This window comes from Diceros bicornis, unplaced genomic scaffold (assembly GCF_020826845.1).
Source record: "Diceros bicornis minor isolate mBicDic1 unplaced genomic scaffold, mDicBic1.mat.cur scaffold_268_ctg1, whole genome shotgun sequence".
Lineage (NCBI taxonomy): Eukaryota > Metazoa > Chordata > Mammalia > Perissodactyla > Rhinocerotidae > Diceros > Diceros bicornis.
The window spans coordinates 223,144-244,285 of NW_026691144.1; the positions used below are offsets into that span (position 1 = coordinate 223,144).

Genomic DNA, 21,142 nt, shown 5'->3' on the forward strand with positions numbered 1-21,142 from the left:
AGTATAGAGATGGGCCCTGCTAGAAACAGCAATCAATGGGCCAAAAAGTCTTGCTTTATGTTACAGCAAGGCTGTGGAAACACTCCCTAATACACCAGAATGCTTAAGTACTTAGAAAGTATGAAATAAATTGGAGCCTTGTATCCATGGTTACGAGCTAATAAGGATATGATTTTTAAAATTTTGTTAATGATGCCATTTTCCTGGTATGGGGCTGTTCTCTGGTGAGTAAAGAGCAGATGTATTCAAGGCCACTTTCATGTCTTTAATAAATATTTACTCAGCGCCTGCCACTTGCTGCAAGATAGCAGTGATCTACCCTAAGAGCATTTATATTCTAGTAGGGTGTCACAGACCATAAACAAAAAGAGAATTTTGAGGTGATCAATAAAGTTACATATACGTCAGACTTTTTTCATTCTGGACTATTCCCCTTTTTTTACTGTTTCCCAGAACTCTAAGCATGGACTTGAACACCCAGAAATCATGGGTCTCAAGTTTCTTCTCACAACACCCCTGTTTCAAAGACATAGTGTTGATCATCTGAGAGTATGTCTCCTTAAGACTAAGTTCCTAGGAATCAGCATTATTTCATTACTTTCTTGAGAGGACGGATGATATTATGAAGGGAAAACAAAATATCATATGGTATTTATACACGAAATGATGTTTCCACTCTAATTGTTTTATATAATGTGGTGTGGTTTGGGGCAAGTCAGTTACTCCTTCCGAGACAGTGGTAATAATACCCAGAAAAGCATTCTATAGAGATTAAATGAAACAAAGTATGAGAAACTGCTTTGTAAATTGCAAAGCAATCTATTTCATCTTATTTATTGCAATAACATTTTCATTTATCCAATCCTTTTTGACTCTACACAGCCTGCCTAGACTGAGTTTTATCATTTATTCAACAATAATAATGGATCAAATTGGTTGAGTATTAGAAATTTCATATGGTTCAACTTAATTAATAGGCCATCAAAATATTTAATTTAGTTATAATTACAGTTAAATTTTTCATGTTGCCTTACAATGTGCCAGGCACATTCTAGGCATCTGACATGTATTCACTCATTTAATGCTCACAACAATGCCATCGAGACAATACTATTAACCCCTATGGTATGGATGAGGAATATTAGAGGTTATATAATTGTCCAAGTTCACACAGCTGGTACCCAGGCAGTCTACCTCCAAAATCTCTTTTAGGGTTTCCACTAGCGGTCGTGGAGCTTACATTGTAAAAGGGTCACCCTGGGTCCTGGTTGGCGAATGGACCAGAGGGGACTAAGCAAGAAAGCACATGGCTACTGAAATGATCCAGGCAAGCAATTCTGAATACAGGATTTCCTTCCTTTTTAAGGCTGAATAATATTCCATTGTATAGATGCCTCAGATTTTTTTCATCTTTTCACCCACAGATGCACAATTAGGTAGTTTCCATCTCTTGGCTATTGTGAATAATGTTGCAGTGCATTTTGTCAAACGATTTCCTGGCACTTAGTGAGTTTGAAAAAATTTTTCTTATACACATTAGTTACTGTAATGAACTACCTTTCTAAATGTCTAAAGTTTAAATATTTGTCATTCTACAGAAATGCCTTGCCTAATCATGATTTGTGTTGTTATCAGTTCATGAATGATCTAAGATTTTTGTACAAAAATTTGTTATAATGGCTTTTTTTTCATGTATTCAAGAACCTGGCATAATATGCGTATTCCCTGATTCTTGATTTTTAGTTGAGTTTTCTAGTAAGCCTTTAAGATAGGAAGTATCTTCCTAGATGTGAGGCAGAGAGCAGAAAAATAATAAAGTGATTGTTATATTTAATTATATCAAAAGGATATAAAACTGTCTCTTTGCTAAATTGTTTTTACACACCCTTTGCTTATTTGTAAGAATGGCACATATCGTTTTATTAATGAAAAGAGAATTCAATAAACAATTTTAACATAAAACCATATCTATTGAGAACTTATATGAAAATTTTAGCAATATGCTGTCACCAATTTCCTCATTTGCAAATGGAGATAGATAATACCATCTTCCTTATGGGTTGCTGTGAAAATACTCAAGAGTAATGTACGTAAAATACTTATCAACACGTCGGTGGGAAAGCGATGCCCCATTCATTTTTCCACCGGGATGATGACAGCTTTTTTTACGCTTGAAGTCTGTAGTTTTCAAAATATGTTCTACTGTTGTAAAGTGAATCCTTTTTACAAACTCTTTGTAGAGTTAGATGATCCCTTTGTAATACAAATTCAGGCTCCCGTGTGTGTGTGTATGTGTGTCTATATGCACATCTCTCAAATAATACTTCAAGCCTTATAATGAAAAGCTACCTTCCCCACTCTTGACTCTGGTTCCAAAAACAACTTCTTTAACTTTCTGGTTGAAAATCTATATTTCTAAATTAGCTACTCATACAGCATTTTCATTTTTCAGCTTTAGACTATTTATACTTTCTTTCTTCTCTGAAACAATCAGCATGAAGAGTTCTTTCATATGTGAAAAACATAACTCCCCTTGCTCAATATAACTATTTAATGAATTAGGATAAATCACAATTCAATGTCTACTGTTTCATGACATAAATGTTTACCATTTTATAGCATATGAATCTTATCCAGAGATGTGCTACGTCAGATATTATGAATACATTTTCTGTCTCACTTTTCCTTTGACCTTTTATATGGGAAAATTCTCTTGTTTCTTTGTTGTCTTCCTCTGGATTCATCAGCGGTTCATCTCCTTCCACCGAAAATTTAAATCTCTTTCCAGTAACTTCTGACGCATGAGACAATTCATGGGCTTCAGGTTTTGCTTGGGGACATCCCTCTTGGGCTTGAACACATACACAGGCTCACATATGCACAGTATGTCTGGAACGATAGAGGAGAAAAGGATGTTTATCTCTGTGCAAAAGGACTGAGAGACAGTGGTAGAGTGAGAATATTTTACTGACTTTGCACCACTCTTTGAAGTTTTCCTATATGTGTATCTAGGACGTAGTGGCCTCTCTGCCCCCCGTTTTTAAAATTAAAATAGTGTTATATCCTGATCTCCTGGCTTGGTACAGCAAGGTGTAGAGAAATGTGAATATATGATCCAATATTTTAAAGAAATTAAGTAAAGCAAACTGGCACAAAAAATTTATAATTTTAAATATGGGCACATCATTCTATGAGTCTGTGTAAAAGTGGGGAAAGGAATGAAGAAAAGCTGTTCAACATCCAGCTACCTGTACAGTCTAGGGGTCCAAGGAAAGCCCCGCCTCCAGCCCTGCCCCTGGAGCTCATTTCCTCCCCCTTTGACGTCCACCTGACTTATTCCAGACCCACCCCCGCCTCTTCCCGCCCCTGGAACTGGTCTCCGCCCACAACCTTCGGGCCTGGCTCTGCCCACAGCCCTGTCCCCGCCCACACCCTTGTCCCCATCCACAGCCCCGCCCCTAGACCTGGTCCTGTCCCTGTTGCTGACCCAACCCGCTGCCCGCCCTAGCACTCACTCTAGAAACTAGACACCTCCCTTAAGGTTGGGGTGCGCGGCCCCGCCCCGCCCCGCACGCCGCCTCGACCCGGAGCCCCCAAACGTCCGTCCTCCCCGAACGCCCGCCCGAGACCGGAAGCGGAAGCGCGGGCGGAGCCGTGGATGGAGCCTGGGGCTTCGCGGTGTGTTCCGTCTTCTAGGCGCGGATGGGATTCTCGTGGACGTTTGCCCTCAGGGGCGGGCCCCGGTGAGCGCTGGGCGGTCCCGGCTCGGGTAGGGGTCCAGGGAGGCGCCTGGGGCGCGGGCAGCCCCGTCAGGGCCCAGCGTCTCTCTGTCTCCCCGCAGGTCAGTTTCCCCTGGGCTGTTCGCTCAGGGCCCCCGAGGCTGCTGTTCCTCCTGGCGTCGGGCGCCAACGTACCCTCCTCAGAGTCCCCATCACCGTTCTCCATGTGATTTTGTCCCCAGGGGGCTTATCCGCGTCTGCAGGCTGTGTTTGGGTTGTTACAAATGGGGGCGCTCCTGGCATCTAGAGGGGGAGGCAGGAATGCTGCTCAGCGTCCTCCAGGGCCCAGGACAGCCCGACACAGAATTGCCAGGCCCCAGATGTCAGTGGTGCAGAAGTTGGGGAACCTGCTTCAGGGCCTGAAAATCTCCCGAGCCCTGAATGAAGGGTGGAAATTGCTGACAATTCAGCGAGTCACTTACAAGGTCCCTAAATGACAAGCTTGTTTAAAGGGTCCAGAGTCACCAAAATGTCTCTGTCCAGCCAAGTGAGTTTAGTGACTCAAGTGCACGCAGTACGAAGCTGCTTTCTCCCATCTCGGGGAGCAGGTGGCTGGATAGGAATCGGGAAAATCCAGTCACAGCCAACAGTTACAGTTAAATCAGTAAATACAAAAAAAGAAGAGTGAATGGGGTGGCCTTTCCATCCAACACCCTATAAAATGCCTCAAAAGATTGTTTGCGCATTTTTCCCCCCTCAGACATGAAAAGCATCTGTGGAGCTCAAGTTTGAGGTGAAACCAGGCTCAGGGGCCACCTGTTCTCGCTGATCCATGGATTTCTGTGTGACCAGGTGAGTACCCTGTGGACCTGGTACCAAGATGTTCCGGCAGCCTCCGCTGTGCAGAAGACCTGCCAGTGGGGTATCCTGGTCTCAGGTTGTCACCACATGGACTCACTGAGAGTGAGGGTATCTTGAGAAAAATTATTGATGTTTTATGGATTATATTCAAGTGAAGGATGGTAAACTGTGCGTGGTTCTGTGTGGTAAATATTTCAGTAAGTACAGTTATATGCAAATAAGAACATATGAAACAAACGTAAATAACTGCAAATGTGGATTATAGTAGAAAATATAGATTTACTTGCATTGCATAATACTCAAAAGTCAGGATTTATACATATTATAAATACAAAAATGTTTTGCGTGTGTATGTAGTATTAGAAGACACCCCATGAAATACTAGCAGGGATACTCAGCAACATTCCTTAGAACCATTCAATTTGACTTCTAAAATCCTGTAAATCCTCCACAAAAATTTGAAATAGAGGAGCATTCAGGGAAAAAGATGATTTGAACTTCTTTGTATTAATAAAATATTTAAAATTTAATTTGCCAGTAGCCAGATTCATTTTGAGCATTTTTTTTTCTTTATGACATTTCAAATCATTTGGAGGAATACTAAGCAACACTGTAGATTGAAGGGAAGGGCACTAGTCTCCAAAAAGACTGTCCTCACCACCTTGCCTTCTAAAGGGAATTAACTTTGATTCTTGAAACTTTTCTAAAATAATGGTCTGGTGATTCACGTTGCAGAGAATCTTGTTAAGTAATTTTGTATTTAGTTGTTGGCTTCTACTAATTTTCTGTGTGTGTGCCTTTTTCATTCTAGCTTTCTTGTGACGTTCTTGAGGGGAATTTGTGCTTGTCATGCAATAGATAGTCTCTGAGTGTATAATTTATGGTGACCAACCATCCTCGTTTATTCAGGACAGAGGGGTTTTCCAGGACACAGGATGTTTAGTGTTCAAACCAGGGCAGTCCTAGACAAACCGGGATGGTTCCTCATCTCATGAGCCAGGCACTGGGCCACATGCATGGGGACCTGGTGAACCAGAGAGACCTTGTACCACCTTCATGGAATTTATATTGTATTTGGGAATTTGGATTTTGAAATGTTAATGATGAGAGTGATGTGGGAGTTTGGCACAAGGGGACTCAACCTGAGGGGGCAGGGAAGCCCTCTTGAGAAGGACTGATATTTAGCTTGAGAGCTAGAGTTGGGACTGGATTTAGCTAGTTGGAGGGTTAGACTGGAGTGAGGGTGTGGGAGTGTGTTCAAGAAAGTGTTTCAGGCAGAGGGACCCGCATGAGGACACCCCTGAACCAGAGAGCCTGGTGTGTCCATGAACTGAGAAGAGGGATGGCTGAGCCAAGTCAACACAGGGGGAGAGGTGTGAGCCAGACCAGCGAGGGGGACAGGCTGGACAAGGTCAGGAGTGACTTGGGGCTCTGTTCTAAGACCAGTGGGCAGACTCTGGAGAGATGTGAGTAGAAGGATTATGTAATTAGTGTTTGGTCTAAACACGGGGGTTAAAATGGACTTCATGGTTAAGAATGAAGACTTAATAGGCAAGATGGGAGGTGCTGGGAATAAGATTAGGAATAAGATGATTGTTCCCTACGCCTGGCTGATGGCTCTGGAGCAAGAAATAAGTAGAAAGAAAAGACCTTGGAGTGTAGAACCGAGAGAACGTAACGGTACTTTCTTGCCTGCATGTATCAGATGGCACAGGGCACTGACTGTGCTCCTCGCTGCTGTCCGTGCAGACCTGCAGGTGCCCCCTCGCACAGGTCTGTGTGTTCACCCCTCTTTGCCACTCACATGCCCCCCCCACATCGTAAATGAAGTCAGGCCTTACTTGTGAGGGGATTGTCTCACACGAGAGACACCTAGGAGAGCCCCTGCAAGCATCAGAGCAGCCCCTTTAGCATCTCCTTCAGCCTCCTCCCTTGCCCTCTCTCGCCTTCCACACCCAGAAGGACCCCTGCTCAATAGTCCACATCCCCATCTTCTTATTCCCCCAGGCTTGAGAAGGGTGGGGCAGCCACTGGGGTGGACATCATTTGCACCTTCCACTCTGACCCGCGCAGGTCCAGGGCTGGACAGAGAGTGACTCTACTGGGAGTTGAGCCATGAGACCCAGGGCGTCTCCCACCTGGGCTCCTTCACCCTGGATGGGGACAGCCTCTATGTCAGTGGTGAGGGGCTGTACTACAGCCATGCTGTCTCTCCCAGTCAGAGTTCTGTGTTACCTCCTTTGCTCTAAAGTGAGCTATGATCCATCTCTCTATCCACCTGGTCTGGGTTCAGACTTCTCATCACTGTGTGATCACTGGGTCCAGCCACATTCCATCTCGTTGCCGCCCCCCTGAACAACTCACCCCTCTTCCCCTCTGTTTTCCCCTCTGCTTTTCCCACAAAGGTCCCTACATCCTCCCTCTCCTTAATCCTTTATGTTCACCCCAACTCTTGCTCAGCTCGTCTTGCCTTCTCTCCACAGGTTTCACCTATGGAGCCGTGGCCCCGACAACCAACAGTGAGTATTCCTGGCCCTGATCTCCTGGGTCCCATCCGCCTTTGTGGATGGGGAGCACATGTTCTCCTACACCTGCTGTCCTTGGTGAGGGAAGGACCTGGAAGGGCCCTAATTCATCCCTTCTCTCCCTCCCGGGTTCTGGTGGAGAGTCCCAGCCCAGGGTGAGAAAGTCTTATACAGAGACATGTTCTCCACACATTCTGACCCACGTGGTTTACACTTTAATTCTGCTAAAGCGCCGCCCTTGGTCCTCCTTTTCCAGGTATCCCATCCGTCTGTCCAGTTTTCTGCCTGTCCATCTGTCTCTCCTCCGAGTTCAGTCTCTCTTGTTCACCTATCTCTCTCTCTTGGGCCCCTCTCATCCGCAGGCTTGCTCATCCCTCTACTCACACAGTCACCCGTCCCCTCAGTCTCATTTATGCTTCATCTGTGAATGGTGGTAATGGGACAGCCACTGCTGGAGCCCGGGTTAACTTGGGGGCTCCTCCCACTCTACCCCTCCCTGAAGAGAGCCCTGGCCACAGCTCCTGAGCCAGCCACCACGTCCCTCCATACTTGATCATCACCTGTGCTACCAGAAGCCACCACAGGTATCGGGGGCCCCTTTTGCTTCCCAAGAGAAGTTCTCCGGCCCCAATCCCCCACCAGCCAGTTGTGATCCAGGAGCTGGGAAGCCAGGGTGTGAAATTCTGGTTTTAGGGCAATCATGCTGATCACAAAGATTCTACCAACGATTCAGTCTAAGGCTAGCCCTCAGAGAGCCCCTAGTCTTATGAAATTAACACACCATTATAATACAATGTGGGATGCTTCGGGGAGAGACACCTGGCATAATTTGGAGGGGAAGAGCTTGCTAGAGAAAGTTTCACCAGAATGAAGTCTTTAAGAATGAATGGGAGGGACCATGGCAAATAAAGGATGAAAGGTTTTCCTGGCACAGTGGATTCCATGAGCAAAGGCTCCGGCCAGAAACAACATGCTGTAAGGGGAGAATTGAAACGAATTTGGTTTGCGTGAAGCATGAAGTTTAAACCGCAGTAGATGGATAAAATGATACTGAACGGTCAGCAGGAGCCAGATTGAGTAGAGCCTTGAGTGCCAGGTCAAGAAGGTTGAACTAAACACTGAAGGCCATAGGGAGCCATGGGTGGTACTAGAGCAGTGGTGGCCCTAGTGAGGTATTCATTTCAGAAAGATTCTTCTAGTAGTCCATGTAGAACATCCTTTAGAAAGAGCATCCAGTGAGCCTGCTGGGGTGTTGGTCTGGGTGAAAGAAGTCAAGACCTGAGCTGAGACAGGGATGGAGTATATGTGACGACCAATGTGCAAGGTGAATGGGTATTACTGGGAGGGAAGAGGAGCTGAGCAGATATGCTGGTTCTGACTTGCGTGACGACATGGGTGGATGGTGGTGCCACTATGAGAGAAGACGACAGATTATAATGAGTGCAGGACTCTGGTCTGGTCTCAGGCCAGCTCTCAGAGATGGCCATTGCTCTCCCTCTTGTCTTGCAGCTTTGGGGCACAACCTGAAGACCCTCACAGTCACCTTCCCCATCTCCACACTCTGGTATTCATCAGACAGGAGCAATGGCTCAGCCATGTTCAACTCCACTGAGAGGGTCCTGCAGAGCCTGGTGGATTAAATCCCACCGAGCCCCTCCTCTAACTCCTGTCCCTCCTGCTCATCCTCCTCCTCCTTCCTCCCCAGCTGGATCATTGTTCAAGAGGAGCAGCCTGGGTCCCTTCTACTCGAGTTGCAGACTGGTCTCCTTCAGGTGAGACCCTCCCCTGAGCATTTTCCCCTAATGACCACTTTTGTGACTACCCCTCTTTGTCTCCCCACTGTCCTCCCATTTCCTCCTTCCAGTTCTGGCCCCCACTCCCAGAGGTTTCAGGACCTCTCTCCAGAGTCCCCACATCCCTCTCTCCCCAGGCCTGAGAAGGATGGGGCAGCCACCAGTGTGACGCCATCTGCACCCACCACCCTGATCCCGTGGGCCACCATCCCTCTGTGCTGGGAGCGGAGAGTATCCACATTTCAGCTCTTCCTCTCCGTGGCTCCTGGCTCTGCAGCTCAGAGTTTATCCATCCAGAGAGAGCACCAGCTACATTTCCGCATCATCGTCGGGAAGCTCAGCAACCTGGAGCCCACATGCTCAGAGTACACCGCCCTGCCGAGAGACACCCAGGACCAGGTGGGGTCTCCCTCTCCCTTCTCCCCTTGCCCTGAGGGCAGCGTCATTCCTCTGCCTGACTTACATCTGTTAAGTGATTGTTTCACCCCTTCACTTTCCCTGCATGTGTGGCTTCTCTCAGTGTCCAGAGGTGATGTTCTAGCTGCCTTGCCCATTTCTCACATGGGTAAACTGAAGCTCAGAAAGGGGAGTATTGTGCCTAGCGTCACACAGTGAGTTAGGGGCAGAGCCAGGATTTGAAGACAGGTCTCCCTTGCCCCAAGGTCTGTGATATTTCACTGGCTCCAGTGGCACCCTGCATCGCCAGGAGACCTCCATCTCACCCACTCTCCCTCGTGTTTGTTCTAGGTCACCAAGCTCTACAAGGGCAGCCAGATGTGAGACATATTCCACTCATGCCTGGTCACCGACTTGATGTAGGTTGAGGAGATTGGAAACATTGGCTGAGCTGGTGGCTGATGACTCTGAGCTCAAGTGACATATCCTTGATCTTGATGTCACTGACATGGTGCCCATTCTGCCCCACATCCCTGTCAGCTAATCCTACCATCTCCTTCCATAAGTTTTTGGGGAATGAGAAAAGCATTATCATTTGGGGCCACCAACCTCCAGCATCCTCCTCCTCCTCCTCTTCTGGAGACTTTCATCAAATATCAGCAGTCTAACTGTGTTCTCCAGTAGTGGAGCCACTAAGCACATGGGGCAATTTAAATTTTTTATACACCTATTGAGATACGGTTCACATATTGTGTGTGGGGAGGAGTGTATTTTTTAGGTTTTTCTATATAAAATATCTTCTCCTCTGCAAAACATATAGTTTGACCTCTTCCCTTCCAATCTGGGTTTCTTTTATTCCTTTTTCTTGCCTAATTGCCCTCTTTATAACCTCTAGTACCTGTGATTAACATATGAGATAAGGGAAGACATCATTTTCTTGTCCCTGGTCTTAGGGGGAAATTTTCAGTCTTTCACCATTGAATATGGTGTTAGCCGTGGGTTTTTCATCGATGCTGTTTATAGGTTGAGAAAGTTTTCTTCTATTCCTAATTTGTTGAGTGTTTACTTTTTTTGACATGAAGGGTGTTGTATTTTGTCAAATTATTTTCTGTATATGTGGTTGAGATTGCGTGTTATTGGCCCTTATTCTATTAATATAGTGTATTACATAATCAAGTTTTCAGATATTAAGCCAACCCTTCAACTAGAGGTGAGAGATTAAGATGTTCTCAAGTCTTTCCCGGGCATGCCACAGCCCTGAGCCCATGTGGCCTTCTAGATGCCGGCAAATACACTGCAGCTTTTCAAAGGCCCCTGTGGACATCTCATTCTCCCAATTTTTCTTCTAAGATTTGGCTGACATCTTGCCTGCCTCAGCTGATATCACTCCCTCAGGCAACTACAATAGAAAACAATTAGCCTTGATTGTTTTTAGGAAGTGCCCTGGGGACGGACTTTCCTCCCTGGGCAAGCTCTGAGTCAAGTAACTACAAGCCCTGAACATGGGGCTTTTTCAGGGAGCTTCCAGGCAGGTCAGCTAGTGAGAGTTCAGCGGGCATGGGTCTTTTGAGAGCTCCAAACCCATTATGGCTGCTGGGCTGCTGGATGTCTCAGCCACTATAGTTCTGAGAATGACGGTTTTCAAAGTTTTGGAGGATATTGTGAGAGCAGGATGGGATAGTGCAAGTTATAGTGCCACAAAGCTGGCTCCCTTTATCAAGATTCCACCATGTTTCTTCACTAAACCCTCCTCAGATATTTACAAGCCGTTGATTAATTTCTAGACTTCTGAAAAGTTGATTTTGACAATTTTTACAGTGTTTTCATTGTTTTTATGCATTTGCAGAAGTCCTTACTCCAAAGTTTCAAAAATGTTCTCCCTGTGGTTATTTATTTATAAATTAATTACTTAAAATGAAATTATGTGAGAAATTCAGTTCCTCACTCACACACACTAGCCACATTTTAAGTGCTTGATAACAACATGGGGCTAATAATGAGTGTATATGGTAGTGCAGACAAAGGTTTACATTATTGCAGAAAGTTCTCTTGGACAGGACCCTGAAGCAGGGAATCTAGAATCAGGGTAGAATTTCAGACACCATTGTTCATCCCTTGTGCCCTTCCATGTCTGTCCCCCACAGTAACCACACTGGAGCAGACTCCCTGTGTACCTTGCCACCTTGGCACAGAGACTGGACAGAGTTGCCAACTATGAGGAATTCCTGTGGCTGACCCATAATGGACCCAGCTGCAGAACTTGACAGTGGACAGGAAGAGTGTTCTTGGGGATGATACGGCTCCCTGGTCATTGGGAAAGAAAGTGAGGCCTTTCCGGGGACTCTGGATGTCTGGGGCTTAGAGAGCATTGAACTTTCTCAGGTTGGCAGGAGGTGGCGTAGCCCCCCAGTCTTTACTCACCATTGAGAGAGACAAAAGGAAACCAGTGTAATATAGGAGGCCCTCACCTTCTCCTAGACAGCTCTGTGACCTAAAGTTAGTCACCTCCCCTCTCTGGACTTTTGTTTCCTTATCTCTGCACTGACGCAACTGGACCAGATGGTCACTGAGGGCCTCCAGCCATGTGTGAAGCAGACTCACAGGTTTGGGGGTGGATGGATTTTCTGATCCACAGGCTATAGTTTGCCAAGTCCCGCTCTAGATGATCACCAATGCGTTAGAACTTTCTGCAGTGGTGGAATGTTCTATATCTGTGCTCTCCAGTGCATAGCCACATGTGGCTGTTGAGTACTCGAAGGATTGTATTGTGACTGGTCTTTATTTTTACTGATTTTTAATGTTACTGAGGTACTAGAATTTCTATTTTATTTACCTAAAATTAATTTTAATTCAAAAGATACTTCTAGCTGCTCCATATCAGACAGCACACCTCTAAGAGGTTGTCTGGGTAGAGGTACAAGTAGAGGGACCTGCACCCCTGTCCCCATGCCCACTGGGTGCTGTGTGTCCTCCCCTCCTGAAGTTTATCTTGTAGCTGGGAATAACAAGAATAGAGAATTGAAACTTATCAATTATTTGATGTGAACAAACTCATACTTGCAGGCGGAAATCAGGGAAGACTTCCTGCAGGAAATTACATTGTAGGTTAATTCTAGAAAATGAATATTAAGCAAATAGATAAAGGAGAAGGGGATGATGTGTTTCTAGGCACGGAAGAACACTTTTGAGTTGGATTTTACAAATTTAGAGAGATCCCATAGGCTTGCCAACTGTGATGACCCATTCTGCCCCCGGCTGTAATAAGAAAGTCCAGCCCAAATTCAGTTCTCTGTGCCCAGAAGTATGAATTTGGTTTAATTTATTACACTTTTGTTCTGTGATAATGGTCTTGTATTTTGTAGCAAAGTATGCTCACATTTTAGAGATGGAAACTAAAATGGTGTGAAACATGATGATGTCTACTTGACTTTAATATTTCATTGAAAACATGTGATGAATCAAGGGTGGCAAGTGTTAATAATTTATACATTGATGCAACATTGTTTTAATTAATTGGAATATACATTGTTAAATCTAGATGATGGATGTTTATGAGACTGTTCCCTTTATTTTTCTGTGTCTAAAAAGTTTTATTAAAAAGAGTGAAACACACCCACATGCATTCTCTATTTCATTCACTTCCAGAGTATTCTCCCAACAGAGATGATGCCTTGACTCAGAAGCCTGGTAAACCTGCAGGAAGCCCCAGCCCATGGTAGGGGGCGAGTATCTTGATGCTGTGCCTCATCGAAGAGAACCATGCACACAGGGTCTTGGATGATGAGAAAAGTTGGCCAACCCTTGTCAAGGACGGTTGAGGCACAGTGGGGTCACCAGGAGCCCTGGGGCAATGACAGGATGTGGCTCACCCCACCACATGTCTCCCCAGATCTCCCCTTCTGGGCCCTCATCCTCATCTGCTTGGCGGGACTCCTGGTGCTCATCACAGGCCTGATCTGCTGTGTCTTGGTAAGACATGACGTGTTCCTTGTCTTCTTACTATTGGGTTGTAAGAGCTCTTTATATATTATAAATACATGTCCTTTTCTAGGGATATGTTTTGCAGATGTTTTCTCCCAGTCTGTGCGTGGCTTGACTTCTCCTCCTCCACATGAGTCATTGGGGAAATGTAAGTGACAGTCATCATGAGATTCCACCACACTTAAGAGTGGCTAAAATTAAAATGACTGACTATAGCAAGTGTTGTTGAAGATGTCAAGTCACTGAAACTCTCATTGAGTGCTGGTGAAAAATAGCTTGGATGCGTCTTTAATATTTACATACGTCTACCCAGCCATTCCTCTCCTAGGAATCCATCTAAGGGAAATAAACACATATGTCTATACGCAGACTTGTACACACATGTTGATAACAACCTATTTATAGTAGATAAAAATGGAAAACAACCCAAATGTCCATCTACTGGTGAACGGATACACAAAGTGTGATATATCCCCACAGTGGGATAATATTCACCCATAAAGAGGAATGAATTATTTTTTTCTTTTTCAATTATTCTATTGAAACTATAAAGGGTTTTAACATGGTGTAATTTCGGGTGTTCATTATTATTTGTGAATTTCTTATAGACTGCATCGTGCTTACCATCGGTAGTCTAACTTTTATCCATCACCATGCATATGTGCCCCTTTAACTCTTTCACTCAACACCCAGCCCCATTCCCCTCTGGTAACCACTAATCTCTTCTCTTTATCCCTGGATATGTTTATCTTCTACATATGAGTGAAATAATGCTATTTGTCTTTGTCTGGCTTATTTCGTTTATCATCATACCCTCAAGGTCCATCCAGGTTGCTGCAAACAGGACGATCTTGTCTTTTTTTTTTCTGGCTGAGTAGTATTCCATTGTATATAATACATACCACATCTTCTTTATCTGTTCATCTGTAGCAGGGTACTTGGATTGCTTCCATGTCTTGGTTATTGTGAATAATGCCGCAGTGAACACAGGGGTGCATAAATCTCTTTGAATTGTTGGTTTCAGTGTCTTTGGATAAATACCCAGTAGTGGGATAGCTGGAAGGTATGGTATTTCTATTTTAAATTTTTTGAGAAATCTCCATACTGTTTTCCCTGGTGGCTGCACTAGTTTGCATTCCCACCAGCAGTGTATGAGGGTGACCTTTTCTCCTTGTCCTTTCCAACATTTGTTATTTTTTGTCTTGGGAGTTATAGCCATTCTGACAGGTGTAAGGTGATCTCTCATTGTAGTTTTGATTTGAATATCCCTAATAGTTAGTGATGTTATACATCTTTTCATGTGCCTGTTGGGCTTCTGTATATCTTCTTTGGAAAAATGTCTGTTCATAGCCTCTGCCGATTTTTAGATTGGATTATCAGTTTATTTGTGGTTGGGTTGTATGAGTTGTTTATATATTTTGGAGATTAACACCTTGTCAGATATATGATTTGCAAATATTTTCTCCCAGTTGGTGGATTGTCTTTTCGTTTTTTTTTTTTTTTTGTGTGTGAGGAAGATCAGTCCTGAGCTAACATCTGTGCTAATCCTTCTGTTTTTTTCTGAGGAAGACCGGCTCTGAGCTAACATCTATTGCCAATCCTCCTCCTTTTGTTTTTTCCCCAAGTCCCGGTTGATAGTTGTATGTCATAGTTGTACATCCTTCTAGTTGCTGTATGGGGGACATGGCTTCAGCATGAGCGGACAAGCGTTGCGTCTGTGAGAGTCCGGGATCCAAACATGGGCCGCCAGTAGAGGTTCGCGTGCACTTAACCACTAAGTCACGGGGCTGGCCCTGTCTTTTCATTTTGTTCATCGTTTCCTTTGCGTTGCAGAAGCCTTTTAGTCTCATGTAGTCCCATTTGTATATTTTTTCTTTTCTTTCCCTTGCCTGAGTAGACATGGTATTGGAAAACATGCTGCTAAGAGCAATGTCAAAGACTGCACTGCGTATATTTTCTTCTAGAAGTTTTATGGTTTCAAATGTTAGAGTCAAGTCTTTTATCCATTTCGAGTTAATTTTTGTGTATGGTGGAAGATAATGATCTACTTTCATTCTTTTGCATGTGGGTGTCCAGTTTTCCCAACAGCATTTATTGAAGAGACTTTCCTTTCTCCATTGTATGATCTTGGCTCCTTTGTCAGAGATTAACTGACCACGGATGGGTGGTTTTCTTTCTGGGCTTTCAGTTCTGTTCCATTGATCTATGAGTCTGCTTTTGTGCCAGCACCATGCCATTTTGATTAGTATAGCTGTGTAATATATTTTCAAGTTAGGATTGTGATGCCTCCTGCTTTGCTCTTTCCTCTCAGGATTGCTTTGACTGTTCAAGGTCTTTTGTTATTCCATATACATTTTAGGATTCTGTGTTCTATTTCTATGAAGAATGTCATTGGGATTCTGATTGGGATTGCATTGAATCTGTAGATTACTTTAGGTAATATGGACATTTTAACTGTGTTTATTCTTCCAATCCATGTGCATGGAATATCTTCCCGTTACTTCAGGTCATCACTGATTTCTTTCAATAATGTCTTATAGTTTTCATTGTATAGGTCTTTAACCTATTTGGTTAAATTTTTCCCTAGACACTTTTTTCTTTTTGTTGCAATTGTAAATGGGATTGTATTCTTGAGTTCTCTTTCTGTTAGTTCATTATTAGAGTATAGAAATGCAACTGATTTTTGTAAGTTGATTTTGTACACTGCAACTTTGCTGTAGTTGTTGATTATTTCTAATAGTTTTCTGATGGATTCTTTAGGGTTTTCTATATTTACAATCATGTCATCTCCAAACAGCAAGAGTTTCATTTCTTCCTTTCCAATTTGGATTCCTTTTATTTCCTTTTCCAGCCTAATTGCTCTGGCCAAAACCTCCAGTAGTATGTTGAATGAGAGTGGCGAGAGTGGGCACCTTTGTCTTCTTCCTGTTCTCAGAGGAATGGCTTTAAGTCTTTCACCATTAAGTATGATATTGGCTGTGGGTTTCTGATATATGGCCTTTATTGTGTTGAGGTACGTTCCTTCTATACCCATTTTATTGAGAGTTTTTATCATAAATGGATGTTGGATCTTGTCAAATCCTTTCTCTGCATCTGTGGAGAGGATAATGTGATTTTTATTCCTCATTTTGTTAATGTGGTGTTTCACACTGATTCATTTGCGAATGTTGAAACATCCCTGCATCCCTGGTATAAATTCCACTTGATCATGGTATATGATCCTTTTAATATATTGCTGTGTTCCATTTGCTGATATATAGTTGAGGATATTTGCATCTGTGTTCATCAGTGATATTGGTCTGTAATATTCCTTCTTTGTGCTATCCTTGCCTGCTTTTGCTGTCATGGTGATGTTGGCCTCATAGAATGTATTAAGAAGTGTTCCATCTTCTTCAACTGTTTGGAATAGTTTGAGAAGCATAGGTATTAAATCTTGTTTGAATATTTGGTAGAATTCTCCAGAGAAGACAGCTGGTCCTGGACTTTTGTTATTTGGGAGGTTTTTGATAACAATTTCATTCTCTTTACATGTGACTGGCCTGTTCATTTTCTCTATTTCTTCTTGATTCAGTTTTGGGAGGTTGTGTGAATCTAAGAATTTATCTATTTCTTTTAGGTTATCCAATTTGGTGGCATATAAGTTGTTCAGTGTATTCTCTTATTGTCCTTTGGATTTCTGTGGTATCTGTTGTAATTTCTCCTCTTTCATTTCTAATTTTATGTCTTTGAGCCTTCTCTCTTTTTTTCTTAGTGAGTCTGGTTAAGGGTCTGTCAATTTTGTTTCAGTCTTCTCAAAGAACCAGCTCTTTCTTTCATTGATCCTTTCTACAGTTATTTTAGTCTCTATTTCATTTATTTCTGCTCTAATTTTTATTATTTCCCTCATTCTGCTGACTTTGGGCTTCATTTATTCTTCATTTTCTGGTTCTATTAGGTGTAGTTTAAGGTTACTTATTTGGTATTTTTCTTGTTTGTTGAGATGTGCTTGTATTGCTATGAATTTCCTTCTTAGAACTGCTTTTGCTGCATCCCATAAGAGTTGTTTTGTTGTCTTTTTCGTTTGTCTTCAGGTATTTTTTGATTTCTCCTTTGATTTGTTCATTTATCCAATGGTTCTTCAGTCATGTGTTCTTTAGTCTCCACATATTTGTGACTTCCCCATCTTTTTTCTTTTAGTTGATTTCAAGTGTCATAGCGTTGTGGTCAGAAAAAAAGCTTGATATGATTTCAATCTTAAATTTATTCAGGCTTGCCTTGTTTCACAACATATGGTCTATCTTTGAGAATGTTCCATGTACACTTAAGAATAATGTGTATTCTGCTGTTTTGGGAGGGTATGCTCTATGTATATTGATTAAGTTCATCTGATCATATGTTTCATTTAATTACACTATTGACTTGTTGCCTTTCTCTGCATGATCTATCCATGGATGTAAGTGGGGTGTTCAGGTCCCCTGCTATTATTGTGTTGCTGTTAATTTCTCCCTTTGGGTCTATTAAGGGTTGCTTTATATTCTTTTGTGCTGCTGTGTTAGGTGCATATATTTTTATAAGTGTTATGTCCTCTTGGCGGAAAGTCCCCTTTATCATTATATACTGCCCCTCTTTGTCTCTCATAGTCTTTTTTATCTTGAAGTCTGCTTTGTCTGATATAAGTATGGCAACACCTACTTTCTTTTTTTTTTTGCCATTTGATTGGAGTATTGTCTCCCATCCCTTCATTCTAAGCCTGTTTGTTTTTAGAGCTGAGATGTGTTTCCTGGAGGCAGCATATTGTTGGGTCTTGTTTTCTAATCCACCCCACCACTGTGTGTCTGTTGATTGGAGAATTCAATCGATTTACATTTAGAGTGATTATTGATACTTGAGGGCTTAATCCCACCTAATCTATATTTTCATTGTTTCTCTTCCATTGTGTTTCTGACTACCATTTCACGTTGGGGGTTTTCATGGAGGTTGTCTCTTTTTTTATGATCTATGGCTCTGCTCTGATTTTTTGTTTGCTGGTTACTGTGGGGTTTGTATGAATAACTCATAGATGAGGTAGTCCATCTTCTGATAGCCTCTTATCTCCATTAGCCTAAGCAGGTTCCATCACTTTCCTCTTCTCGTTATGAGTTATTGTTGTCACAAGTTATTCATTTTTGTGTTGTGAGTTTGTGACTAAGTTGAAGTGTTTATAGTTACTTTTGATGCTTTCCTTCCCTTCTTCTTTTAAGTTATAATTAAGTATTTGGTACCCTGTTGTGAAACAGAGCTGTAGCTTTCTGATTTTGTCTGTCTATTTATGTTTTTGCTCAAAGATTTGTAGACATTTGCCTTCTTTTTATTTCGGGTATGAGGACGTTCTTGATCATTGCTTGTATGGGAGATCTAGTGGCGTTGAACTCCCTCAGCCTTTGTTTATCTGGGAAAACTTTTATTTCTCCATTGTATCATAAGGATCATTTCACTGGATAGAGTATTCTTGGCTGAAAGTCTTTGTCTTTCAGTATTTCTAATATATCATTCCATTCTTTCCTTGCCTGTAAAGTTTCTGCCAAGAAATACGCTGAAAGCCTGATAAGCGTTCCTTTGTAGGTTATATTCTTCTGTTTTGCTTCCCTTAATAGTTCTTTTTGTCATTGGATTTTACCAATTTTACTATTATATGCCTTGGAGAAGGTCTTTTGGCGTTGATGTTATTAGTCGTTCTGTTGGCTTCATGTATTTGTAAGTCCGGTTCTTCCTCAGGTTTGGGAAGTTCTCAGCTATTATTTCTTTGAACAAGCTCTCTGCTCCTTTCTGCCTCTCTTCTCCCTCTGGGATACGTATAATTCTTATGTTGCTTTTATAATTGAATTGTATATTTCTACAAGAATTCCTTCCTTTTCTAAAAATCAGAGTTCTCTCTCCTTGTCCACTGGAAGCATTTCTATATTTCTATCCTCTAAATCACTAATTCTTGCATTCATAATATCAGCTCTATTTTTTAAGGATTCTAGATTTTTTTTATCTTTTTAATTATGTTCTTCATATCCAGATTTTCTGCTTGTTTTTTTTTAATAGCTTCAGTCTCTTTGATGAAGTATTCCTTTTCCTCATTAAATTTATTCCTGAGTTCATCGAACTCTCTGAACATTCTTGCAACTTGGTGAGTTTATTTATGACAGTTATTTTGAACTCTGTCATTTAGATTGTAAATTTCTGTGACTTCAAGTTTCGTTTCTGGAGATTTGTCGTTTCCTTCTGCCCTGAATTGTTACTGTAGTTTCTTATGGTGTTTGATGAACTAATCTTTTGCCTGTGTATTTGTGGTAGTATCAGGTTGCAGATTCCACCTGCTACCGCTGTGGGGAAACGTGAGCTGTGTTTCTGATCCCACCCCATATGCTGGAAGTTGTGTGGGTACAGTGAGTGTTTCCACTTGCTGGGAAAACATTCCCACTAGGCTCAGAGCTGCTGCCACATGGAGGCACGTGTACAGTTGTGAGACTGCAGCACTACTATGGGTATTTGCGCCACCTGAGAAAGCATTTGCATGTGCTCATATATCTGCTGCTGCCTTTTCTTATGCTCATGCAACCTCTGTGTTTGGTGGGTGGGGTTTCTTCATGGGTTCTGAGCATTGGCCAATCATTGGGACTGCAGTGGCATGGTGCGTTTTCCAACCATTCAGGAAAGCATTCATGTGCGGTTCCAGGGCTCAGGCCAACCCCTCCCAGAGTTGCACCAAGGCGCATTCCTAATTTGGGGATGCAGCATTACTATTGGCTCTCACACCAACATGGGATGTGCTCGGGTGTGTGCACAGTGCTGCCAGGGAAGGGTTGGGGATAGGAATGAATTCATAGTACAGGCAATGACAAGCATAAATGTCAAAATATTTATGCTGAGTGAAAGAAGCCAGTAAAAAATGAGTACATAGTATATGATCCCATTTATAAACATTTTAGTATGTGTTTGCAAACGGCAGGGAAGGAGGAATTAAAATGAGCATGAGTAAATTTGGCTAAGATAGCGTTCCTTTTCTTGATTGTGGTGATGGTTCAATAAGTTATAATCAAAATGTATCAAATTGAACACTTTAAATGTTTGCAGTTTTCTGTATGTCGTTAAAACCTCAATTAAGCTAGAGCATGTAGGGGAAAGAAAGGGAGAGAGAGCCGAACGAGGGAAAAGGGAAGGAAAAGAAGGACTGAGTGTGAAAATTAAGTGGAAAAAAAAAAGAGGGAGACACAGGAGGCATCGGGTCTCTGTGGCTTTGGCATCTCCTTCCCCTGGAGTCTCCCATACTGGGCAGCTGACTGGACCATTCTGATGCACTCTCCTCACCTCACAAGTCACTGTCTGCCAGCGGAAGAAGGAGGGCGACAATGAGGTCCAGTGACGATGCCTGGGTTATTACCTGCCTCATGGCGACCTACGGAAGCTGTGATGACTAGATATGACTAGAACTGAGTTCCCTTTTTCCCAGCTGGTTTCCAGAGGTGCTTGACTGGAACAAAAAGAAACCACATTGGACGGACACAGGCTCCGAGCCTTTCTAGACTTGACCCCTGACTGGCTCACAGGGGACTAAGTTGAAAGGTTTCACCTTCCTTAAGTCCTGAAAGTGACTGCAACTTCTGTCCTGTGGTGTCACACCAGTTCATCCCTCAGGGACACCAGAATCGGTGAAACCAGCACAGACGTTGCCATCATTTAAAATCGAATCCAGACTTCAGTGCAAGGTTTCTCTTCTTAGGAAACTTTGAAACATCCTTCCCCTTGACTCTGTGCAGCCATCACACCCCTCTCGGTTCCTCCATATTCCTCCCCCACTGAAGACCTGGCAGTCTCAGGTTCCCCCTTTTCTGCTTCATTCTCTGAAGCTCAGATTCACCGG

The 21,142-nt window shown here is 42.9% G+C and overlaps 1 long non-coding RNA gene across 2 annotated transcripts; it reads left to right on the forward strand.

Annotated features, from left to right (window-relative positions):
* The first annotated feature begins 4,533 nt into the window (after positions 1-4,533).
* LOC131402803 (uncharacterized) lies at positions 4,534-9,124 on the forward strand. 2 transcript variants are annotated; one of them, XR_009218984.1, is made up of 4 exons: positions 4,534-4,571; positions 7,064-7,099; positions 8,615-8,736; positions 9,036-9,124. It is a non-coding gene; the product is annotated as an uncharacterized LOC131402803 (long non-coding RNA). The 2 variants fall into 2 exon arrangements; XR_009218983.1 differs by lacking the exon at positions 9,036-9,124 and adding an exon at positions 8,811-8,871.
* The last annotated feature ends 12,018 nt before the right edge of the window (positions 9,125-21,142 follow it).